Consider the following 24,987-nt stretch of genomic DNA (forward strand, 5'->3'; position numbering starts at 1 on the left):
TAACTGAACGCCTGAACTATAAAAATAAACCTCAAATGTCTAATAGCAGAGGGCATGCATTGAAGGTGAAAGTGGGTAGGTTTAAAGGGGATGTGAGGAGCAAGTATTTTACTCAAAGAGTGGTGGATACCTGGACCTGGAATGCACAGCCTGGTATAGTAGTAGAGGGAAACACATTAGAGGCTTTTAAGAGATGTCTCAAGATGGCAGGGGTTCTGTCAGAGTCGGTAATCTACAGCTGCACTCAAACTACGTTTCTTACAGGTGGTGGGTTCCTACTCTCATAACTCGCCGAGCAGCCTGGCATTTCAATATCACCGTTGTTGCCAACTGAAGCATCACAGGAGAGTAAAATATCATGACAGCAGACAGGCAGTGTACACTGCTGTCAGAAGAAGGCCTCTGCACTCGCGTGATTTCTTTCCCCCTCCTGAAGGTGACTGAGAGGCTGTGGGTCCTCGAGGGGAAGGAATTTGGACAAGTGACATGGCAGATTGTAGCACTGAAACAGTGAGCTGTTGGCCTCCCCTCTCACTGTGGCAGGAGCGATCTCTCTCTCCCTTGTTAGTGAGTACACCAGTAGCCCTTCTTGGTTCATCAGTTTTCAAACCAAAGACGTTGCCATTACATTTCCATGTGCCTGGGAATGAAACACATCTACTTGTTTTTTTTTCAGTATCTGTTGATTTACCATCTCACTTATGTTCCTTCAACACTGTGTACATCTTCCTGTAATGGAGCCTTGCCAAGATACCTGGAAGATTGCCAATGATTGGCACATCTGGAGCTACATTGCTGAATCTACGCCTGACAATGGCAAACTGCTGCGAGAGACTCAGTACAATACCCTACAATGCACTTCTGTAGTGAGTCATAATAAAAGCACAAAAGAAGTTTTTAATTACATTTAATACTATTTGCAGTAATATCAACATAATTGTTTTGCAAGCCAAGTATTTTAGCTCTAATGTTTTTTTTAAATGGTGATCATCACATTATACTTTTGCCACTAATTCTCCACTACTGCAAGAAATAAAGCAAAAGAAACACTTAAAAAAAGTCTCAGCACATCAGGCAGCATCACCTGCTGATTTCTTTCCAGCATTTTCTATTTTTATTTGAGACTTAAAGCACAAGCAGTCTTTTGTGCTCTACTATAACTAAAATCACACTGAAATGTAGAAATATTAGTACTTCCTACTGGAATGATGTAGTGGGCAACAATTCTTTCAATCTGCCTCATATGGAAATTGAGTTGTGATTGAAGCCCAGCTGTTGGTGCTGTGTCAGAGTGCAGACTATGGAGGAGCATGTGCTGTTATATTGGGAGACCAGTATTTTGCATATTCTTGACAACTCTTACCATCTTTTATGGATGCGGTATAGAAAGCATCCTATTCAAATGCATCCCAGCTTGATACGGCCACTGATGAAGACCACAAGAAATTGCTGAGAGTTGTGAACACATGAACTCTGCCTACAGTTCATGCTGCCTTGGGATAGCAGTCAACATAACTACAGACCATTTTCATTCTCTCTTCACCGCTCTCCCATCAGGCTGAAGACAAAAACGTAACAGTATGAACCCACCAAACTCAGCATAGTTCCTATCCCACTGTTATCAGACTCTTGCGGGGGCCTCTCAAATAGTAGAGAATGAAATCTTGATCTCAAAATCTACCTCATTATAACCCTTGGACTTTGTCTACCTGCACTGGGCTTCTTCCAATTGTAACACTGTCTTTGGCATTCCAATTTCTTTCTGCTACTTTGATATAATTATGTATGACACAATCTGTCTGAGTGGCACACAAAACCAGACCTTTTCTCTGATTCATGGTGCATGTGACAATAATAAACCAATCCCAATGTTGCATTTGGGAATGTGAGAGTTGAGCAGTGACAAGAAGAAGGGAGGTCTTTCACTGAGCATTGTCGTTCAGTGGGGAAGGACAAGCACTCAGCACTGAGCATTAGTAGAAGGATGAAGGGCTTAAGAGGGAACTAGCTGTAAGTTTTGGTGATCAGTGGAAGGGAAGGTGGGCATTCTGTATTTGTGACCTACAGTTCTTGGGAGAAGGATCAGTATTGTGCTTTGGTAATTGGCAAGGGGAAGCTGTCCTGGAGGTCTACATTCTGCATTGGTGACTGTGAAGGTAAGAAGCAGCACACATTTTGGGGAAGCAAGGATAATGATTGAATTGTGCAGACTGCAAAGTGTAGCAAACTGTATGATATCATAATGGTACAGGCAATTTAGGTCAAAGATATGGGGGTTTGCAGCTTCGAGACTGCAGCAGTGCTGCTTAGTGAGGATCTGATGGTGGTGCTCAATGCACTGGGGAAGTCCAAGGATGTAGGTGCTAATTTCCTTTATGGGTCAGGCTTCCCCACCTGCTGTTATGGCAGTGAAGTCGTATGTTCCTGTTGAGTCCAATACAGGTCTCTCCAGGGCAGAGAGGTCTAGGTTCTCTGCAATATTCCTCAAGCAGGGACTGACATCACCTCAGGGGCACCATCACAAGGCACAAGAAGTACTGTGTTGTATTTTACAAATAAGGTGAAAAAAATCAGAAATGGTCATGACTGGGTTTCACTGAAGGAAAAATAAATTGTTTCAATTGGATAATGTTGGAAAAAGAAGCATACGGCATCAGTGCTAGGCAGAGTTCAATTGTGCTGTTACCTGGCCACAGTTCTTATTCAAATGAAAGGAAAATATGCACTCAACCTTGTAATTTGTTTTTACTGAGAAACAATATGCTTGTTTCTCAGAAGTGAAATCTACCTCTGTGGTGTACCCAATGTTCCAGATCTTCCAGTCACTCAATTATTTAATCAAAAGATAACTTCGGGATTACAAACTGTACTACGTGACAAAAGTTTATAAATAACAATCTTCAAATAACAGCAAGACATAAGGAACTTCTAATAAGCAATTATGAAGTAAAAGTCATGTGATATGATGGTGATGATGGTGATGATGTTGACTCAGGCCTGAGAGGCCAACGTCGGGCATTTTCATGCCTTACAAGGCACGGAACAGAAGACTGTGTGGTGCGCCACTCCTCACACAGACAATGCCTCTTATAATACAAGAGGTACACTAATTGAGGTGCATTTTCTTAACTTTTAAGATAGACAATATCAACAAAAAATATTGAAACTAAAAATAATTATAACAATCCACCAAACTTCTCCCCCCACCCCACACACGACTCTTTGGGTCTTAATTTACACCCAGGCCTCTCTCCCACAGCTATTTTCCACACCTTTTTGTTGATGACAAAGCAAGTGAAGAATGGTCTTTAGGAATGATTGGTAAGAGGCCTGACTGTTTCTGGCTGCTTGCTTTGAGTTTTGAGCAGAATAGAACCTTGCAACAATGAGTCATTAGTTGAACATTGGTTGCCTTACTGTGGATGAACTACTTAAAGCAGCTTTCCAAGTGCTAACGGACTCCTTGGATAATGATAGGAGTCCATGGCATAAAAAAGTTTGTAGGACTACACATCATGTACACTTCCTGTCTATTGTTTTTGACTTCCTATGTTGTCATATCTACATTTTATTAAAGTTCTGCATAATTTTTTGATTACTGATCTGGCAAGGTAAACTCAACTCTAATTTAGTGAGCCTTAAAAGCCAACAAAACCTCTGTGAAAAAGAAACAAATTGGAAGGGAGGAAGGATGATAGAAGTGATGAGCAACAAAGAGTGAGGGGAGATGGGAAATCGGTGGGAAGAGGAGAAGTGTCTGGAAGATAGTGTAAAGAAAGAGCCCACGAGAGTGAGGTGGTTCAGTGGGAAAATGAGATGGTAATGAGCAGAGGGCTAAAAATAAAAGGGGAGAGAATAATTTGAAAAATCAGTAGATAGAGAAGAATTGAGAGAAAGGATGAGAGATGACCTGAAGGAGAATTTTGGTTGAGCAAAAAAAAAGTTGAAAAGTTGAAGGAGCATTGGGAGAGGAAGGGTTCAAAGGGTACAGAGAACATGGGAGTATAGGACTACAGTGCAGAAACAGTTCCTTTAGTCCACCATGTCTGCACCAACCACAATGCTAGTCTAACTAATCCTATCTAACTATCACTATCCTTCTATTCCTTTGCTGTTCATGTGTCTGTCTAAATGCCTCTAAATGTTCCTGTCATATATGCTTCAATTACTTCTATATTCAAGGCACCTGCCACTCTATGTTAAAACAAAACTCACCTTGACCATCTTTAAAATTTCCTCTTCTTACTTAAACCTATGTCCTTTAGGATTCTATATTCCCAGCACATAAAAAGACTTTTACGATCTACCCAATCTATACATCTCATACTTTTATACAAGTCCATCAAGTCTCTCCTGAAATCTCCACCTCTCCCAAAAAAAATCCAAGGTTGCTCAGCCTCTTCTTTGTTGCCTGACTTCAATCCAGGCAAAATCCTGGTGCGCCTCAAAACCTTCTTACCTTTCATATTGTGTGGCAACCAGAACCACACACAATATTCCAAATGTGGCCTAACCACAGATTTATACAGCTGCAACATTGCTCTTCGACTTTGTATTCAATGCCTTCAACTTTTGAAGATATCAATACTGTAGCCCTTCTTCAAAACCCCATCCACGTGTTGCTACTTTCAGTAAACAATGGGTTTACACTCCAAGATTCCTCTATACATCAATGCTCTCAAAAGCCCCACCATTCACTGTATACTTCCCTCTTGCTTTTGACCACCAAAAATGCAACTCCTCACTCTTTTCTGGATTAAAAACCATCTGGCATTCCTCTGCCCAAATTTCCCACTGATCTCTTTCCTGTTGTTATTTAACAACATTAACTTACTAATTGGTCCATCTCCATTTTCATCCAAATCTTTTACATATATCAAATATAAAAGAAGTCCCAGCATTGTTCCCAAATCCCAATGGCCACAGTCCTCTAATCAGAAAAAGACTCCTCCATCATTATTTTGTCTTCCTTGGCCAAACTAATTTTATATCCAACTTAAAAACTCACATAATAATTATGCTAACCATGAGAGGCCAAACAAAATGCTTTACCAAGTTCCAGGTAGACAACATTCACTGCACTACACCCAATCATCAACTTGATCACTTCCTCAGAAACTAGGTAAATACGTAGAAATGAGAAAGGAAAAACAGAGTTTTAACACGGCAAGTTAAGGCAGAGTTTCAGTTATAATAGTGGTGACAATAATTTATATAGGTAGTCAATATTTTACTGCACAGAATTGCAACATGCAAAGTTTACACAGTTTCTATTATAAATGTGGTGACAAGAATTTATATTGATAGCAAAATATTGAAATGTGCACTGAATTACATGTGCTTGACTTTGTCCTGTTACTCCATACCATTAAGTGGCACCTTGTTTGAGAAAAAAAATGTAACATTACTTCTACAATGGTTTAGCCATTTTGATTAACAGTAGACTAGACATTGATGCATCAATTCATATGGGAAGTGGAACAAAATAAAATTACGTCTCATTCTTAAGTTACTTTGGATTTAATTTCCATTATGCTACAGTTACAATTACAGAAAAAAGAAACACCAGACGATGAAGTCGGTCACTTATCAATGTAATTTTCTTTTAATCAGTTACTTGTGTATTACAACTATGAACTATATTTAAACATCACTTTAAAATACAGTATAAAACTAGGTTAAAGTGAACCATCATGAAATCATGCTAGTTTTATGAAGAAGGGCAAAATGTTTGATAACATTATCTGATATTATGTGAATCATTTTTTCTTGGTCCATGAAATCTCATTGCTCTAAATTAACAACCTTGTTGAAGTTTCTTCTGTTGATATATGTTTGGCTGATAGATTGGCAACCATGTTAAGGGCAAAAAGTTCTACAGGACCTCAAAATTATCTGCAGCATCAATAGCATTATAGGCCAAGGTAACTCAACATAATTGCAGTGCTGAAATCCATTGGAAAATTCACAACAATGCAAGGGCTACAAAATCAAAACCAAAATGCTTGAAGACCAAAGGAAAATATAGAACGTGCTGAAGATATTCAGCAGTAGTGGAGAAGAAAGCAAAATTTAAAGTTGAAAGTCAATCAATTCTGTCATCAACACAACTCTTGCTAGTGACACACCCACAACTGATCTCCTTATCTCCAACTTCCTTACCACTGTTGTCTACCCATCTGACCTCTTGCTGTTGAGCTCCTCACCTCCATCTTCCTCACTTCTGAAAAACCTCACACTTTAAATCTTTCCACCTCTGACTTCAACAACAATGTTTTCACCACTGAACTCCTGTCCTTGTGTCCAACCTCACCACTACAGCCTTCCTCACCACCTACTGACATGGCAAGTCTAAATTTATATTTCTCCCAAGTGGGTACTTGTGTCTCATTTTCTCACTAAGTAGTCCTCAAAATTAAGCCACCTTGGGCTTTGTGCATGTAACTTGCTGATAGGGCTGGTGTGACCAGGGTTTAGACAAGCCCAGCCATAAACAGCTGAATTCCCCCCCCCCCCCCCCAGTTAACAAAGAATAGTTCTCCATGTCTCTGACTTTATTAGGCACAATGGTATTCTCTGACTGCCTCCTTGAACAACTGCATTCCTCTGTGGAGTACTGTAAGCACTATTAGTTCCCTGATTTACTCAACAATTCAAGGGATACTCAAGGGATATCAATATATTTTCAAGTCCAGACATTGTGTGACATAGAAAGAAAGTTGTGGTGACAGTGGTTAACCTATTCAACTCTTGTAGATAGAGATGTTCACAGGTCATTTCAGTTCCATTTGTAATCCCTAAAGTGATTAGACTGTCCTTGTCCACAAGCAGTAATTCAGTCATAATCTTTATCTCCACATGTGCACCAAACAACAACAATCTCCAATAATACTCTGTCTACCTCCTCTTTATTTGCAGCTATGTTACTATAGTTAAGAATTTCACTATTAACTTCCTGGTGCCATTATTGACCATAGACTGCATAGAATAGGATTTATGGCTGTTTTGAGTAATTGATTTCCTGACTTCACAAAGTCTCTTCACCACCTACAGGTCTTGTCAGTAGTTTGGTGAAACATATTCCATTCATCTGAATGAGCACAGCTGTGAAATCACACAAGATATACATTTTTTAATTTTTAAGGATCTTTTTATTTATTTATATATAGGAAAAAGAAAGGGAAGAACCCCATCTAACTAGGGGAAAAAACCCACTAACTACAAAAAAAAAGAAAAAAACCCATTAGGAATCAACCCCCCGGAGCAATACGTTTGACCGTCATCTAAATATAAAAAAGTCATCAACCGCAATTTCATATTTATAAAAAAAAATAAAATTGGAAGGAAACCATATAACTCAAATTAATTTAATTCAAATTAAATGATAATATTTGGCAAAAAAACTCCATCTTCTCTCAAAATCAAATTGAGGATCAGAAGTTCTACTTCTAAATTTTTCCAAACTAAGACATAACATCACTTGAGAAAACCATTCAATTAATGTAGGGGGAGAAATATCTTTCCATTTTAATAAAATAACTCTTCTTGCCAGTAGTGTAACAAATGCAATTACATGTTGATCTGAAGATGAGATACCCTGAATATGATGTGAAACTGTTCCAAACAGTCAATCTATTACATTGTAAATTAATTTTCAGAGCTTTAGAAATTGTAGAAAATAAAGATTTTCAAAACAATTTTAATGAAGAACATGACTAGAACATATGTGACAAAGTAGCTACTTCAGTTTTACATCTATCGCAATAGTTGTCTATACTACAAAATATTTTAGATAGTCTCTCCTTTGTTAAATAATAACAGTGAACAATTTTAAATTGAATTAAACAATGGTTGGCACATACAGAAGAATTTACGTTTTTCAAAACTCGAAGCCAATCTTCATTAACAAAGGTCATGTTAAGTTCTCTCTCCCAATCTTGTTTAAGATTGTGATAGGTTGTGATTAAGTGATAGGTTCTCTTTTTGTAACAAAAGTAAATTATAAATTCTGTTAATGGAACCTTTCACTAAGGGATTCAGTTTCAAAATGGTATCAAACAAATCAGATTCTTTTAAATATGGAAACATAGGTAAATATTGTTGTAAAAAATGTCTAACCTGAAAATATTGCAAAAAATGTGCACACAAGATATACAACACCATCCAGGATAAAGCAGCCCATTTGATTGCCCCCTCATCTATTACCCTTGAAATTCAATCTTGGCCATCAATGATCCATTGACAGCCAAGATTGAACCATTTGTGTCATCTACAGCAAAGGATTGGCAGCAAGTCATGAATAGCACTTTCTACATGGTGACCTCTGCCACTTTGAAAAGGATTGATACACCAATACCATCTGCAAGCTCCCACATCACCCCAAATCCAGATTTGACAATATATGGCTATTCTTTAGAATTACTTGGTGTGAATACTAGTAATACTGCACAAACGTTGCAATGTTTTAAGAAGGAAGGCAGTCATGGTTATGCAGTTCCCCACCACTTACAGTGGCCTATTAGGAATGGACAATAGATGTAGGTCCTGACAGTGACTAGCAAATGGATGAGAAAATTTAAAAAATACTTGTAGAGAGAAAAAAATGCAGTAGGTTTGCCCATAGGGTGATAGAAACCCACAAGGAGATCTGGAATAGCTGCACCTTGCAGATCTCGCCTCCGTTCTGATGGGTCTCAAATACTAACACAGCTTCTGATATCAGACTGCTGAGATGTCTTACTTGAAATAGATATATCCATGGAAAACAAATAAGACTGCAGATGCTGGAGTCTGAAACAAAAACAGAAATGTTGGAAGAACTCAACTAGTGAAACAGCACATGTGGAATGAGGAAACAGTTAACATCTCAGTTTGAAGGCCCTTCATCAAAACTGGAAAAGGAGGAAGTATGTTAGTCCAAGTAACAGAAAAGATAGGGAAGGACATGGGTGAAACAAAGGGAATGTCAGTGATATGGTGAAATAGTGAATAGCACTTAATAGTTGTATCTGCAGCGCTCTGTAATTTTGTTTTATACTTAATTTAGTTCAACTTCTATGATTCTTTGTCTTTATTGATCCTAATTATGTCATGAGTATATTTCAAGATTAAAGTAATCAACAGATGTTTACTGGTCAGAGACAAAACCTAATGCACTGATGAAAGAAAGTTGAAAATTGTATGTGATTGGGAAGATAAGAGCAGTAAATCACAGAACAAGACCAAGATGAAAGCCGAAGGCATAATGGTGTCCACATACTGTGGGGAAAATAAACAAATCTTAAATAAAGATATTTTGCCTGTGGAAAGTGTGCCGACTTGTGTGAACAAAGGGCAGAAGGACAGAAGTCCATTGATCATGTTGGGCCAGCTGATTTTAGCTATGGCAATTGCAAAGGCATTACAGAAAAAGGATTGTAAACATAAACAGGGCATGGTGCGTCAGTAGAAGAGGAAACAGTTAATGGGTTGGAGTAAGCTGCTGGCTTGCTCACGCTCCACACTGTACATGAAACTTCTGTTTAAAGTTAACTTTACTTACATTTATTGTTTCATTTATTTCACTGTAGATTTATTTGAAGTAAACTAATAGCAATTTAATATCAATTCAGCATCATATATGTCAGCTGAGAGTTAGGCAGAGCAATGGCAAATGGCATTTAATTCTGACAAGTGTGAGGTGATGCATTTTTGGAGGTTAGACAAGGGTAGGATATATGACACAGTATATGGCTCAAACATTGATGAATTGAAGGACCTTAAGGATTAGGGTTAGTTAAGGTTGTTGTCGGCACACCACGAGGCCAGGTGCTGGACCTTGTCCCTGTAGGCCATCTCGTCATCCCCTCTGATCAGGCCAACCACCATGCTGTCGTCTGCAAACTTGATTATGGAGTTAGAACCATGTACAGGAACACAATTATAGGTGAAAAGGGAATACAAAAGAGGGCTCAGCACACAGCCTTGAGGCACGCCAGTGTTCAGGATGAGAGTGGAGGAGGAGAGGTTATCTAATTTAACTGATTGGGGTCTATTAGTCAGAAAGTCCAAGGTCCAATTGTAGAGGGATAAGCTGATACCAAGCTGGTGAAGTTTGCCGATCAGCTTGGAGGGGGTCACAGTAGTGAATGCCAAACTAAAGTCAATGAACAGCATTAACTTTAATTCAGAATTAGCTTTATTTGTCATAAATGCATTAAAACATATGGTTAAAAACATTGTTTCTGTCAAATCAAATCAATGAAGATTATTCTTGGCATAAGTGGCAACATATCATGCCTAAATACTCCAACTCTAACCCATACATCATTTGGAATGTGGGAGGAAACCAGTGTGGTCAAGGGAGAATTTACAAATTCCTTTCAGACAGTGGTGGGAATTGAACTCCAATCTTACAGCTGACACAGTAAAGCATGACACTGAAGGATACAAGTTGACTGATTTCTGAAAATGGCAGTGGGATAGAGAGTGTGGTGGGAAAGGCAATTAGATTGCTTGCTTTCATTGGCCATGGCACAAAATAAAAATGCTGAGTCAGTGCTTTAAATACTCTATTGGTTTAAAAGCATAGAGTATTCTGTCACAAACAAGAGAAAATCTGCAGATGCTGGAAATCTGAGCAACATACACAAAATGGTGGAGGAACTCAGCAAGCCAGGCATCTTCTAGGAAAAGAGTACAGTCAAGACAAAACCCCTCTCAATACCAGTAGTGTCTCCTGTTCTCCTTCCTGGCAGTACCTCACATCTCTTCCTGAATATCCCAACACCAATACTGTCCCCAATGCTCTCTCAGCCAGCCAAATGTGTCCACATCTCTAGGATGCAGGCTGGTTGAGTTTCTTGATTGGTATGATTTCACTGAGAAATGATCATAACTACAACATTATCGAGGTTAAATTGCTGAAAGAAACACTGCTAAGCAATCCAATTTCCAGGTATACATCTGACTAGACTGCATTGAAATTTAGCTTTTGATAAATCAGCCTCAATTCCCACTGCAACCTAAGTATGCATTTCTGCTTGTTAGATGAAAACAGTTAAGATCAGCTGATAGTTCCCTCTCTGGCATTATATAGTAAGAATAAACATTAAGGCAACAGGAAAGCAGCTCCAGTATTCATACCCTCAGATCTGCAGAAGATGGAAAAAAGGATTGCAATAAGGGATTGAAATAATACTGAATAAGCACACTGAAAAAAAGATGTTTACATTACTATACACTGAATTAAATCTCTGCTTGTCCAACCACTAAATCTTACAGACTTGTTGCACCTTTTTTAGGGTGGAACTTTTGTTGAGAGACACACAACCATAACCTGACTAACCATCAAGACCAAGTAATTCAAAGGGTCAAAAAAAAAGTCCAACCGTTCACTTATTATCAAAGTATGTATGTAGTTTACAACTCTGTCTTCTCCAGATAGCCACAAAACAAAAAAAAACCATGGAGGTCTGTTAAAAGGGAAGAGCAACCCCAATCCCCAGCACAAAAATAAACACAGCACACAATCATCAACCCCACTAAACCCCACTCCCCAAACCAAAAAGACAACAAATCGCAACAAGAAAAAAGACTCCTCCCAAAACCCCCTCTTCACATAAAAAACTAAAAACCCACAAGAACGGCAAACCCAAGCCCCCTCCCCCCACACTTGTGTGACTTTTGGCTTCTGCCAAGGAGTCATTCTGAAACAGTGAAGTTTGCTTATGACAAGCAATAGAAGCTGGACTCCTAAGATTACAGACTATTTCCATTTTGTTTGCATCTGTTCACAAGTCTGTGCAATCCAATATTTTATGCATTACTGCAGAAAATTTGGCAGCAAGCAAAAGTCTTTGGACTATACGCTGTTTTTCATTGTGTAGAGTCCTAAAGACTTCTGCTTGCAGATAGAGAAAGCTGTAAATTGGGAGACAGCCTCATCGAGCCGACACTCCATTCACCAAAAGTGGAATTTCCCAGTGGCCAAACATTTTAATTTCAATTCCCATTCCCACTTCGACATGTCAGTCCATGGCCTCCTCTTGTACCAAAATAAAGCCACCCTCAGGGTGAAGGAGGAACAGCTGGGTAGCCTCCAAGCAAATGGCATGAACAGTAACTTCTCCTTCTGGCATAAAAACTTTACCTGCTCCTGCTTCCTCTATTCTCCACTCTCACCTTTTTACCTCTTCTCACCTGTATATCACTTCCCCTGGGTCCCCTCCTTTTCTCCTTTCCCTTATGGTCCACATTACTCTTTCTTTCTTTTCCAGTCTTTTACCTTTCCCACCCACCGGGCTTTACCTATCACTTTCCACCTAGCCTTTCCTCCCTCCCATCTTTTCATTCTGGCATCTTCCCCCTTCCTTCTCAGTCAGGAAACGTTGTTTATTCACTTCCATGGGTACTGCCTGATCTGCTGAGTTTCTTCAGCACTTTGCGAGCGTTGCTTTGGATTTGCAGCATCTGCGGACTTCTTCGTGTTTAGGATAAAGTCTATGCAGGTGTTCATAAAGGAACATTGTGCATCAGGGTTGATAAGAATTCTTGCAAAAAATCATGGAAAATAAGTCATTGAATATAATCCCAAATCTGCTTTTCATTATAATGCATCTGTCTACTTTCTGGTGACCATGTCTACTGCTAGTCTACTGCAGAGGACAAAACAGCATTATGGTGAACTGGCATAGTGTGCAATTTTTCTTCTTTTTCCAATTTGTTTTGTCACTAAAAAGTAATTTATGAATTGTCTACTTAGTTCTGCAGCAAGGGTTGTAATCACAAACAAAAGACAGCAAGACTTGGTGATTAAATATTTTAACACTCATTGCACCTAGATTAATCATTACATTCTCTTGAGCACTGCCTGACTAGGAGCTAGGTAAAGCTGTTAATGCTCTGCATTAGTAATGGGAACATTTTGTCTGCCTGCCTAATGATTATTGCAAATCACACTTGTATTCTCTGTAAACATGTGTACCTGATGTACAGGAAAAATATTCAATGATTCTTAAAGCCAGACCCTGAATGGCAAATAATTGATTGAAAACAAATGAGTTAATACTTACTTGTAAAACAGAAACCAAATTATTTAATATAAATTAATTCAAATACCAATATAGAAATGCCTAAATTCAACATTAGTTTCAGTTTATAGAATCCAGAAGTCTCTATAAAAATAAATAACATTAACCCAGCATTATTTATTGAATAATCTTCTTAATAGCAGATACACTTTTCAGATACAGTTTGATGGTGCAAAGTATTCAGTGACATCCACAATAAATATGCTGGCAGTTTTCAAGTAGCATTACAACAGTTCTATTCACTGCAATTGTCAATGTGTTGGTCAGCCACATGAGATTGCACACTTCACATCAATACCATTCTAGTAGTCCTGTTAATTGATCTTGTTACTGCTGCTTTCACAGATCCCTAGAGATTTCACACACACAACTGTTGACTACTGAATCTTTGCCTATTAAGGTTAACCTTTCTAATCTTCAAATCATCGTGCATTGGGTTTAAGATTTCTGGATTGTAGGCAAAACTTCATCTATTACTTTGATAATAAATGTACTTTGAATCTCTCTGTACTTTAATCTTTTTTAAATATACAATTTTACATCAATAATGCAATAGGTTAGGGATCCAAGTGAAAAAAATGATATAGTTAAAAAACTTAAATTAATATCTGTTTATTGCCAAAACACAGAACTATTCATATCAAATTTGTAGTGCTGTTTTTGCAGTATCATTGCTGAAGAATACATCAAATATCCCTTAATTTACAAATGCATTTTGTGATTTTTTAGTTGTCTACATTTAGCTAAAACTGGAGAAAATATTTAACTGAATTGAGCTGAACTGAATATACCTAGTCTCTTTTGATGACTTTTGTGATTGATATTTTATATTCTGTGCTTATCATCTTTATTTTTTGCCATTCGCACAATTTGTTTTCTTTTCCGTGGGGGGGGGGGAGGGGTGGAGGTTGATGTTTTTCTTTGAACGGAATCTATGGTTTTCCTTTGTTTGATGGCTGTCAGTGGGAAGATGAATTTCAGGCTTGTATACACCATACATACTTTGATAATAATTGTACTTTGAACCTTGAATCTTGAGCCACTCAAGACTATTTTGCCATTAACATTTATTTTTGATAATGTCCCTGTTATCAGTTTACAATATTCTAAATAAATTTTAATAAGATAGTATAATTAACCCTTTTAGTTAAATATCATGTATCAAATGTATGAAAGTTGGAATATTCTCCAGCGAGTAGCTGGTGGCATGAAGCCCAAGGTTGTCCATGTATTACTGAAACTACATCAGTTACAAAGATTATATCAAATACTGTTATTTACACATATTTCTTATTAAGTAGTTATTAGGAAAAGTGTTTCACTTAAAATTCTTGCATGTCACTTGCAATGTCATGTAATCCTTTCAATAGCTCCTACTTACTGATGTTTTCTGATTGTTATCATTTAAGCTATTTAGCTTCATCTGAGCTGCTCATTAATCTTTGAAATGCAATCTCAATTGACTTAACAGAAGTTTTCTGTGAATTTACATTATTATTGACCAACAAATAACTTCAGGACAGAGTAAGCCAGAAAGTATTTTCATAAGCATCATTAGGCATGTACTTTAACAACTTTATATTTCTGAATAGGTGGTGATGGTAAGTTTCAGAACAATATGCTATTGAATATGCAACATAAATAATAACATCACCAATTTTTGAATGAAACTATGGATTATTACTGTCAGTGTTTTCATTATTTCTATACCTTTTTTTCATGTGTGTGTGTGTGTGTGTGTGTGTGTGTGTGTGTGTGTGTGTGTGTGTGTGTTTTTTTTTAATGTTGCAATTATGTATCCCCAAAAGTAGTATTTGGGAATATAGTATTTTCCCAGTATGATAACACCATGAATAATGCACTATTGTTCTAAATTATGTCATTGTTTTGTACATAAAAGGTCAAGTGAAGTTCATTGTCATTTAACTATATACATGTATGCAATGTATATAACCATATAATGTATATAGAAACAAGAGAACATTTCTCCGAACCAGGGTGTAAAGGACAGTAGTACATATAACACCTGATAACTTATGATAAAAATCTATAGATGACTCACACATAAATATCAAACTAAAGTGTATTAATATTAAATATTGTAAGCTAAGGAACAGATTAACCAGAGACACTTCGAGTGCGATGTGACCAGGAGTTCAGAAGCCTAATGGCCTGAGGGAAGAAACTGTTTCTCATTCTGACTGTTCTTGTTTTAATACATCATAATCTCCCACTTGATGATAGAAAGTCAAAGAGGATGCCAGATGGATGGGAGGAATCCTTAATAATACCAAGGGCCCTGCATTCATGGCACTCCTGATAAATTCCCCCAATGGATGGTAGGGAGACCTCTATGATTCTCTCAGTTGTTCTCACAGTTCTTTGTAGGAACTTCTGGTCTGATACCCAACTACTCCCATACCAAATGAAGATACAAATTGTCAGGACACTCTCAATTGTGCTCCTGTAAAACAGAGTTAAGATTGGGGGAAGTGGGGACCCTGCTTGCCTCGATCATCTTAGGAAGTGAAAGCATTGTTGTGCCTTCTTGTTCAGGGAAGTGATATTAAGGGAGCAGGTAAGGTCATCCATGATATGAACTCCCAGAAATTTGGTGCAGTTAACTCTTTCTACAAAGGAGCCATGTATTTGCAGACATGAAGCCATGAAGTCCTCAGTGATTTCCTTTGTCTTTGCCACGTTCAGGCTTAGGCTGTTCTTCTTACACCAATAAACCTGCCATTCCAATTCCTCTCTATACTCAAAAGTGATTCTAATGTATAATGTCCTTAGCCTCTATTTCTGGCATTATAATACTTTAATCATGCAGGGAAGCCCTTATATCAACTGTGGATTACGAGAGCCCTTCTTTGGGGTCAGTAAGTTTACACAGAGTACAGGGCAGTGATTTTTTGTTTCTTTCTGTTACATGAGTAATATATATTTTTTCAATAAAACTCATCCTTCCAACTCATTTGGTATGGCAAGCTCAGTAACTTCATGATGATGTGAAGTTTTGTGGCAAAACAAAAGTGATGTGAATACAAAGCACAAAGTCAAAAGAATTGACTAAATCATTGAGCACATCAACATTTTTTTAAAGACCATAAGACAGCGGAAAGAATTTGGCCATTCAGCCCATTGAGTCTGCTCCACCATTCCATCATGGCTGATTTAATATCCCTCTCAATCCCAATCTCCACCCTTCTCCTCTGACCTTTGATGCCTTACCAATCAAGGACCTATAAACCTCAGCTTTAAAAATACCCAATGACTTGGTCTGCACAGCTGCCTGTGGCAATGAATTCCACAGATACACTACCCTCTGCCTAAAGAAATTTCTCGTCATCTCAGTTCTAAATGGATGACCCTTTATTTTTATGCTGTGCCCTCTGTTCCTCGCTCACCTCCCCTACTATGGGAGACATCCTCTCCACATCTACTCCATCTAAACCTTTTAATATTTCATAAGTTTCAATGAGATCCCCCCCACCATTCTTCAGAACTCCAGTAAGAACATGTGTTTTCTGCATCAAATTTTTTAAAAATCAGCAATTTTGATAAACCTTATTGTCCATATCCAGCTTTTTCTCATTTGCTTCAATGTTTAACATTTGCAACATTATTTCTTATTATTATGACTGAGAATACAAAACAATTCAATTATTTTATGCATTTTAAAAATTAATTTGTAAAAATAACAATAGAATAATGAGCATTCATTCTGTTCTAAAATAACTATTATACCCTTTAGATTTCTGCAGTGCAATAAAATATCCACATTATTTTTCTTATTCCATATTTTAATAATCAGTAATCTGTAAATGACTAGTGCTAGTGCAGTTTATTTTCTGTTAGTTAAATATTCTCATTTGTTTTAAACTTTAAGAGTTTTGTATAGAACAGAACCAGAGTGACAGCTGTTAAGTATAAAAGTACTTGCTCTACCTCAAAAACTGAATTGAATTGAGAGCAGCACGTTAGCATAGCTAGCAGCACTGTTACTGCACAGCTCCAGCAGCACAGTTGTAATCCTGATTTCTGGTGCTGTCTCTGCAAAGTTTGTATGCTCTTCCTGGACATACACGGACTTCTTCTGGCTGTTTTAGTTTCATTCCACACTCCATAAATTTGCAGGTTGATATCTTAATATGAATTATAAATTGCCCCAGTTGAGTAGAATGAATTCATAGTAAAAGCAGGGAGAATAGAAGGGATGAATGTAGGATTAGTGTGAAGATAGATTCTGATGACACAGTGAGCAGAGGGATATGTTTTCCTATTGTAATTCTTTATGGTTCAATGAATTGGAATTGCCATTTCTACTGAACGTTTCCTCTCATTGTACCCATCTATGGAAACATCTGTATTTTCAACTGATACAATTATTACTTACAGGGGATACACCGCTACTTCTCACTTGCCAGCGTTCTGTAAAGATGCTGTTCCACTTTTCCAATGCTCCCCACATTCACTTTCCTTCCTGTGGCAAACACAGGAGAGGCAGCTCTCTGTTCCTTAAAACTGGAGTTACAGAATCATAGAAAAGTAAAGCACAGAAACAGGCCCTTCGGGCCATCCAGTCAGTGCCAAACCATTTAAGCCACTTACTCTCATTGACCAAAGCCCTTCATACCTGTCTCATCCATGTACCTATCCAAACTTCTCTTAAACTTTGAAATCAAGCTCACATGCACCACTTCCACTGGCAACTCGTTCTACACTCTCATCACCCTTGGAGTGAAGAAGATTCCTCTCATGTTCTCCCTAAACTTTTCACCTTTCACCATTAACCGATGATCTCTAGTCGTAGTCCCACCAAAACTCGGTGGGAAAAGCCTGCCTGCATTTACCCTATCAATAATTAAAATTATATATTTTAATTGCCATATACTGGATTCACTGTTCAGGACATTGTCATCATCGCACTGGGAGGATCATATGTAGATTGAGTGTTTGTTGTAATGAAGAAATCGATTGTTTGGGCGACCATCCAATCAATGCCACTTAATTTTCCGCCCTCTCCCTCTTTTGACTTCTCATCAGCCTTCTGACTTGTTCCTATGAAACTCAATTAACAAAAAATCAAGGCATGGAAAGCTGCTTACGTTAACTCTGAGTTCAGCACATTTCAGATACTGACCACTGCCCCTTCTCTGCACATGTGCTGATGATGGTAGTGATTTTAATCCTTCCTCCTCCTTTGGATCCATCTGTTTGCTTCAGTTGCCTTGTATCATCATTATCCCTTTCTGTCATTAATCTCCCGTCTTTCACCCAGCCTTTGCCTTCAGTTCTGTTACTCGTTCAAAACCTGTTACATCCAGCGGCTTTTAGCTGGGATGAAAGGGCATTAAACTGAAATCGTCACTATTTCACTCACCAAAAGCGGCTGCCTGAGCTGCTGACTTTTTACCAATAGCCTCTTCTCACATTTAGTTGTTTTAAAGCTGCATTGTAACAAAATCCCCAGAATTATTTGGAAGGTCAGAAACTGCCTACAAAATGTGACACGCCAAACAATTCATACCGCATGGCAGTCGCTTAATGGGAATGCGAGAAAGTCAGCCTCCTGAAATCTCCAAACTGATTGGTTTAACTTTATAATTTGGCAGTCGGCTGGATATAAACATAAGACAGGCGATTACACCGTCCATTGATATTCCCTCTGAAGCACATTGATGGATGTATCGCAGTCTCACTCACACGCACCCACACACAAAATCCATCATTGCCAAGCATCATGTGCTACCAATCTACGCCAATTCTGTCGTTACTTGGGATCGCCGATTCCTAATCGATTACCTAGTGTCAGATGAGCCCGAAATCAAATTCCTTGCGCACATGTTCGGACTGAATCACATCAGATAGAAACCTATCATTATCCAGTACGATTTTGTCTCGTAACTATCCTCTTTCCCAAAGGCAAACCCCCTTTAACACTGCGTATTAGAAATGTAGCATATTCAATTGCACAATTGTCTAAGGCACAACCTCAGTTTTTAACATTATTGTGAATAACTCTTGAAGTGTAATTTTTTCATTGTTACCTAATTCAAGAAAAATAATTTGGAAGCTCGCCTAGTACTTAAGCAAGTGTGGAAAAGATGGGAACCACCTCTAAACGAGGTTAGTAACCGCCAGAGGGATTAGCCGCGGGAGTTCTGGTAAAGCACATCAAAGGAGATTGAAGAGTCTGACACTTTATAGGTCTTAATCTATTCTCTCGAAAGCTTGAGTCAATTAAAAAAAAACTTCAACTGATTCACATGTTAATTTAGGCTGAACTTCATCCACACCAGGTTCCCCGCAGCTGGCAAGCATTGCCTCGCGCCGACATACAGCAACCGTCTACAAAGCCGAGCAAGTTAGAGCATTTTTAGTAACAGAGCTCCATCAAGGCAGACGAAAAAGGAATTGCCTCGAGTCTTCTACAAAACTGAAACGCTTCAATAACAATATTGACTCTGGGGCGTTTTGCAGGATGCAAGGAGTAAAAACTCATTAAATGTCTTGAAATATCTTCCAGAATTTACATCTCGTATGCCGAACAGTAATTAACCCAGGATCTGAAAACGGTCTTGTAAACGTACTCTGGAGCTCGCTTCGGGCAAATCTTTGACTCCTGCTAAGTGTGTTCTTGCTATATCTGACGCCGAGCCAATTGTCCAGTTTAATCTAGCAACTTTATTAATGTCACTTACTACGTGCCAAACTTGGATTTCTAACTGATCAACGACACTGTTGCATGAAATGTTAAATATCGTATGCCGGTACCTTCTATAGTACTTGCAGGTTTTGTTCCCAGTAGTTTGAAACTGTACGTTTTCATTTTAACTCCTACGCAGTCCGAATCTGTCGTCTCTTTTACACATGCTTCTTGATCTGTTGTTTATTTTCAGCAATGTCTTATTTCATCCCTTTAGAAATCTGTAGGCCTGGTTACTGTACTTGAAAGACACCGCGAACAATAGTAGCAGTTCACGAACAAACACACTTCACCTTCAGTGGTTCTCCATCACCTCAATATATCAGATATCTTACCTTTTGACCTAGGCGGCGTTGGGAAGCAATGCAGTTTCTGCTTCTAGCCCAAACACTTCCAGATAAACGGAGTTAAGACACTTGAACCGTCCCTCAAACCTCAAACAAAATTTGCCAAATAAAAAAAAACAAGTGGAAAACACTGAATGTGTTAAGTGGTGAGTTGATATAAGGGCTGCAATAATCCCGTTTTAGGAATTTCCCGTGTGAAGTTGGCTGCTGCACTCTAACCGTGCACGGAGCCGGGCAGGCAGAGGCGCTCCGCTCGGTCTCTGTCTGCGCCTCTTGAACCCAACCAGCACTGAGTGAATGAACAGCTCCCAGCGCCGCTGCCCGCGCCCGACGCTTCTGCCCGCCCCCTCATCTACATACCGGGAGCAGCCCGGCCAATAGCGTCCTCAGAGTTCACCTCCGCCTGCCACGGCTGTCGGGAGTCATCTCCGCCCCTTTGACGACGGGCTCCCGCGTTCTCAGACGCATCTGGAAGGGATTTCCCTGACCGCTTATACTCTTGCACGTAAAAGTAGCTCTTACTTGATAGAAAACACGCGTCCGGTAAGCTTGGTTATTATTTTAATTGGCCTGTCCCAGTGGCAAACAGCAAAAAGCATTAACTGTCTCATCAGAAAGCATCATCTCCGCGGCTTGAAAAGTTACATACAAATCTTTGCTCCTGTCCAGTATAATTGTAAGAATTGCATTAGAGATCGCGTGACTTTGCGAAAATGTTAATTCTTACACACAGTCATATTCTGTCATCGTGGCGAAGGTCCAGCTTTTCCTAAACAAAAATTGCAACTCTCAGTTGAAACACGCAGCGAATAGCCGAAATCAATATTTTCAAGTTGATATTAAACGTGTGATTGCAAAATACCGCCTGTCACCAGGACGGATGCCTGAAAGCTGGTGCTTTCAAGAAACTAGTGAATTTACAGAAAATGCCTGGTTGTAGATCAAGACACGGATAAACTATGGATTCCTTCAAGCTATCTTAACTGGTTTCTCAACGCTAATTTGCAAATCAATAGACTTTTAAATCACTGATGCTGCAGATAATATTAATATTTTCTCGATTTGATTAAGTTAGTCACTGTTGAAGTGACATTCATCAACCCAAATAAAAAGTATGCATTTATATAGATTTTTCACAAGCTCATGATGCTCATCAAGCCCAGTAATTAAGTTTATTTTTTTCTGTAGTGTGCATACGGCTTTCTTTTTGTAAATAATAGAAATCCATGAAGCGGATTAGGCCACTAGGGGCATAGTATACACACAAGGACAATTTCAAAATTGGACAGAAATTTCATAATTATGGAAAACAGCTTGTGGGAATTACTGGAAGATAAAATGTTGTATTTTCTGAAATAGGGACGAAGGAAAAGCAACTAACTATATGTTCATTATCCTTATACCACCAGAAAAAGTTGCAAACACTCAGCAGGTCAGGTTGAGTCTGTGAAGAGATAAACAGGATTAAAATATAACTATTCAGCCTCTTGAGACAGGCAGAGGGGATTATTATAAATAGAGTTGGATGTTGAAGAAGAGGTGAAAAAGTCCACAGATGCAATTATGGCATTGTACAGGAAGTTAGTGTTACTAAGGAAACTTAAAAATATGTGCAGTGCCTTTACCAGTGACTCTGTAATTTGACCATTTCATTTTACTTTACTTCACATTTCCCATGCAAATAGTAGTAGGGGCCCTTGTCTCCAGAAGTCAAAGGGTCTGGGGTTTTCATGAAGAGCCATAGGTCACTTGCTTTAGAGGCTAACTGGCTGAGTCTGCTTCAAATACATTTTTTCTGGATTTCATGGAGAAGGTTGTAAGTTTTCAAAATAAGTGTTTTCTTCTTGGTATTGTGAAGAGAAAAGAAACATGCTAGAAAGCATGGTGGATGTTGGAAGTTAGCAGTATGGGTAAAGGTAACAATGCACAAACTAATTCAGTGATCTTAGTGAGTATGGAAGATAAGAGCTTTAGTATATCAGGCGAGTCCTACTCCTCATGACAAGATATGGAAGTAGATTGCCAGGTCTTTCTTCTGCGCAGCTACTGCTGCTGCCCAGGTTGGGACCTGGCGGGGTTTGAACTCAGCACCATTTGCCTTGAAGTCCAGTGCTGATGCCACTGCACCACCAACCAGCCCAGCACATTACACTAGATCCTAATAATTATATCAGGCGAACTCTCTTCTGAAAACCACTCCAGATCCTGCAGTTATATCCATCCATCTGTCTCTTTAGTTCAAATACCAAATACCAGAGAGAGTCAAAGGACCAGGTTTCACCCCATAATTAACAGTTTCAGAGGAGGAGATGCTGGAAATTCACAGTCTTGTTTGTTAAGGTGTTGGAGATGTGCTGACCCATATACTTCATAATAACATTAAATCTTAAGCAACTGCATACTGGTTATACTTGATGCTATCACCCATTGAAAGATTGTCAGGTACATACTAATAATTTTAAGTGTTCTCACCTTCAGAGTTACGTACAGTATTGGTTGTCAAAATAAATAGTTTGTCTTCTTAATCTTTGAATCTACTGTTGTGTTTTTTGCAAAGCCCGAGGGGCATGTGCTCTGAGATTCCTCTGTTCTTTTTAGTGTCTTAATATTATCTTCAGCCTATTTCCTTTTCCTACACTTGTCCAACAGAACTTAGTTTACAATTTTTTTGTCCACCAGACCAGCGTTTTTCTACATTTTACAATTTCCTTCCTCAACATCCACCACACAGAACCGATGCATCAGAATTCCAAAACTCTGAGGTGTGAATGAGAACCATAGAATGTGTGAAGTAATTTTAAAAGTGTACAAAATAACCATTCAGCACAGACATTGTCAACAAGCTTTCTAACGGTTATCAAGAAATCCACTGAAAACAGTGAGTACTTAATGATAATTTTACCAATCGTGATTTCAGTTCTTTACAGTGTTGTAGTTTCTTTACTTTGTTTTCATTGTGAATGCTGTGAAGTTTGGGGACTACATACATACATAGTTTGTAAATATCCCTGTAATCAAATGATTTACATATTGGCTACTCCTCAGAGTTGCCAAAACCCTTAGCAAAATGAAGACAATAAAAGGGTAGAGCTCACATAAAGTACACTGCAGATGCTGAGGTCAAAGCAACACGTACAAACAAGCTGGAGGAACTCAGCATTTCGGGCAGCATCCATGGAAGTGAGCGGTCGGGTAGAGTTGCTTTCTGATAAGACCATAAGACCAAAAGATATAGGAGCAGAACTAAGCTATTTGGTCCTTTGGCTCTGCTCTGCCATTTCATCATGGCATCATTTTTCCTCTCAGTCACATTCTCATGCCTTCTCCCCATATCCCTCATGTTTTGGCCAGTCTAGAATCTATCAACTTCTGCCTTAAATATACATACAGACTAGGCCCCCACAGCTGCCTGCGGCCAAGAATTCCCCAGAATCAGCACTCTCTGGCTAAAGAAATTCCTCCTCATCTCAGTTCTAAAAGGATGTTCCTCTATTCTGAGGCTGTGTCCTCTGATCTTAGACTATCTCACCATTGGAAACATCCTTTCCACATCCACTCCATCAAGGCCTTTCATCATTCATTAAGTTTCAATGAGGTTACTCCTCATTCTTCTGAATTCTAGTGAATACAGGCCGAGAGCCATCAAATGCTCTTCATATGACAAGCCATTCAATCCTGGAACCATTTTCGTGAACCCTGTCCAGGTTCAGCACATCTTTTTTAAGATAAAGGGTCCAAAATTGCTCATAATACTCTGAGTGAGGCCTCATCAGTGTTTTATAAAGTCTCAACATTACATCCTTGTTTTTATATTCTAGTCCTCTTGAAATGAATGCTAACATCACAATTGCCTTCCTCACCACAGACTCAACCTGTAAATTAACCTTTAGGGAATCCTGTACAAGGACAACCAACTCCCTTTGCACCTATTTTTTGTATTTTCTCTCCATTTAGAAAATAGTCAACCCTTTCATTTCTTCTACTAATGTGCATGACCGTACACTTCCGGACACTGTATTCCATCTGCCACTTCTTTATGCATTATCCTAATACACCCAGGTACTTCTGTAACCTCTGTACTTCCTCAAAACTACCTGCCCCTCCACTTGTCTTCACATCCTCTGCAACTTTACAGCAAAGCTATCAATTCCATCATCCAAATCATTGACATATAATGTAGAAAGAATTGTTCCCAACACAGACCCCTGTGGAATACCACTAGTCAATGGCAGCTGACCAGAAAAGGCTCCCTTTACTACCACTATACCTCCTGCCAGTCAGCCACTGCTTTATCCATGCTAGAATCTTTCCTGTAATACCATGGGCTCATAGCTTGTTAAGCAACCTCACATGTGGTACCTTGTCAAAGTCCTTCTGAAAATCCAAATACACAACAACAACCAATCCTCCTTTGTCTATCCTGCTTGTTATTTCTTCAACGAATTCCAACAGACCTGTCGGGCAAGATTTTCCCTTATGGAAATCATGTTGACTATGGCCTATTTTATCATGTGCTCCATGTACCCTGAAACCTCATCCTTGATAATTGACTCCAACATCTTCCCAACCACTGAGGTCAGACTTTCCTACTTCTGCCTCTCTCCCTTCTTGAAAAGTGAAATGACATCTGTACTTTTTCTGTCTTCTGGAACCATTTCAGAATCTAGTGATTCTTAAAAGATCATTAGTAATGTTGCCACAGTCTCTTTCAGGAGGCCAGGGTGTTCACCATCTGCTCCAGGTGACGTATCTACTTTCAGACCTTTCAGTTTCCCAAGAACCAGCTCTCTACTTATGGTAACTTCACATATTTCATGACTCCTAACACCTGGTACTTCCCCACACTGCTAGTGTCGTCCAT

The 24,987-nt window shown here is 38.8% G+C and overlaps 1 protein-coding gene across 1 annotated transcript in view; it reads right to left on the bottom strand.

Moving 5' to 3' along the window:
* Nucleotides 1-20,235, bottom strand: part of LOC132390929 (follistatin-related protein 5-like) — a 206,406-nt gene extending 186,171 nt beyond the window's left edge. Inside the window, exon 1 of the mRNA XM_059963464.1 lies at nucleotides 20,115-20,235. The gene's annotated coding sequence lies outside the window, so the exon portion shown is untranslated. The remainder of the gene's footprint in view (nucleotides 1-20,114) is intronic.
* Between the last annotated feature and the right edge of the window lie 4,752 nt (nucleotides 20,236-24,987).

The sequence above is a fragment of the Hypanus sabinus genome, chromosome 3, assembly GCF_030144855.1.
Source record: "Hypanus sabinus isolate sHypSab1 chromosome 3, sHypSab1.hap1, whole genome shotgun sequence".
Classification (NCBI taxonomy): Eukaryota; Metazoa; Chordata; class Chondrichthyes; order Myliobatiformes; family Dasyatidae; genus Hypanus; species Hypanus sabinus.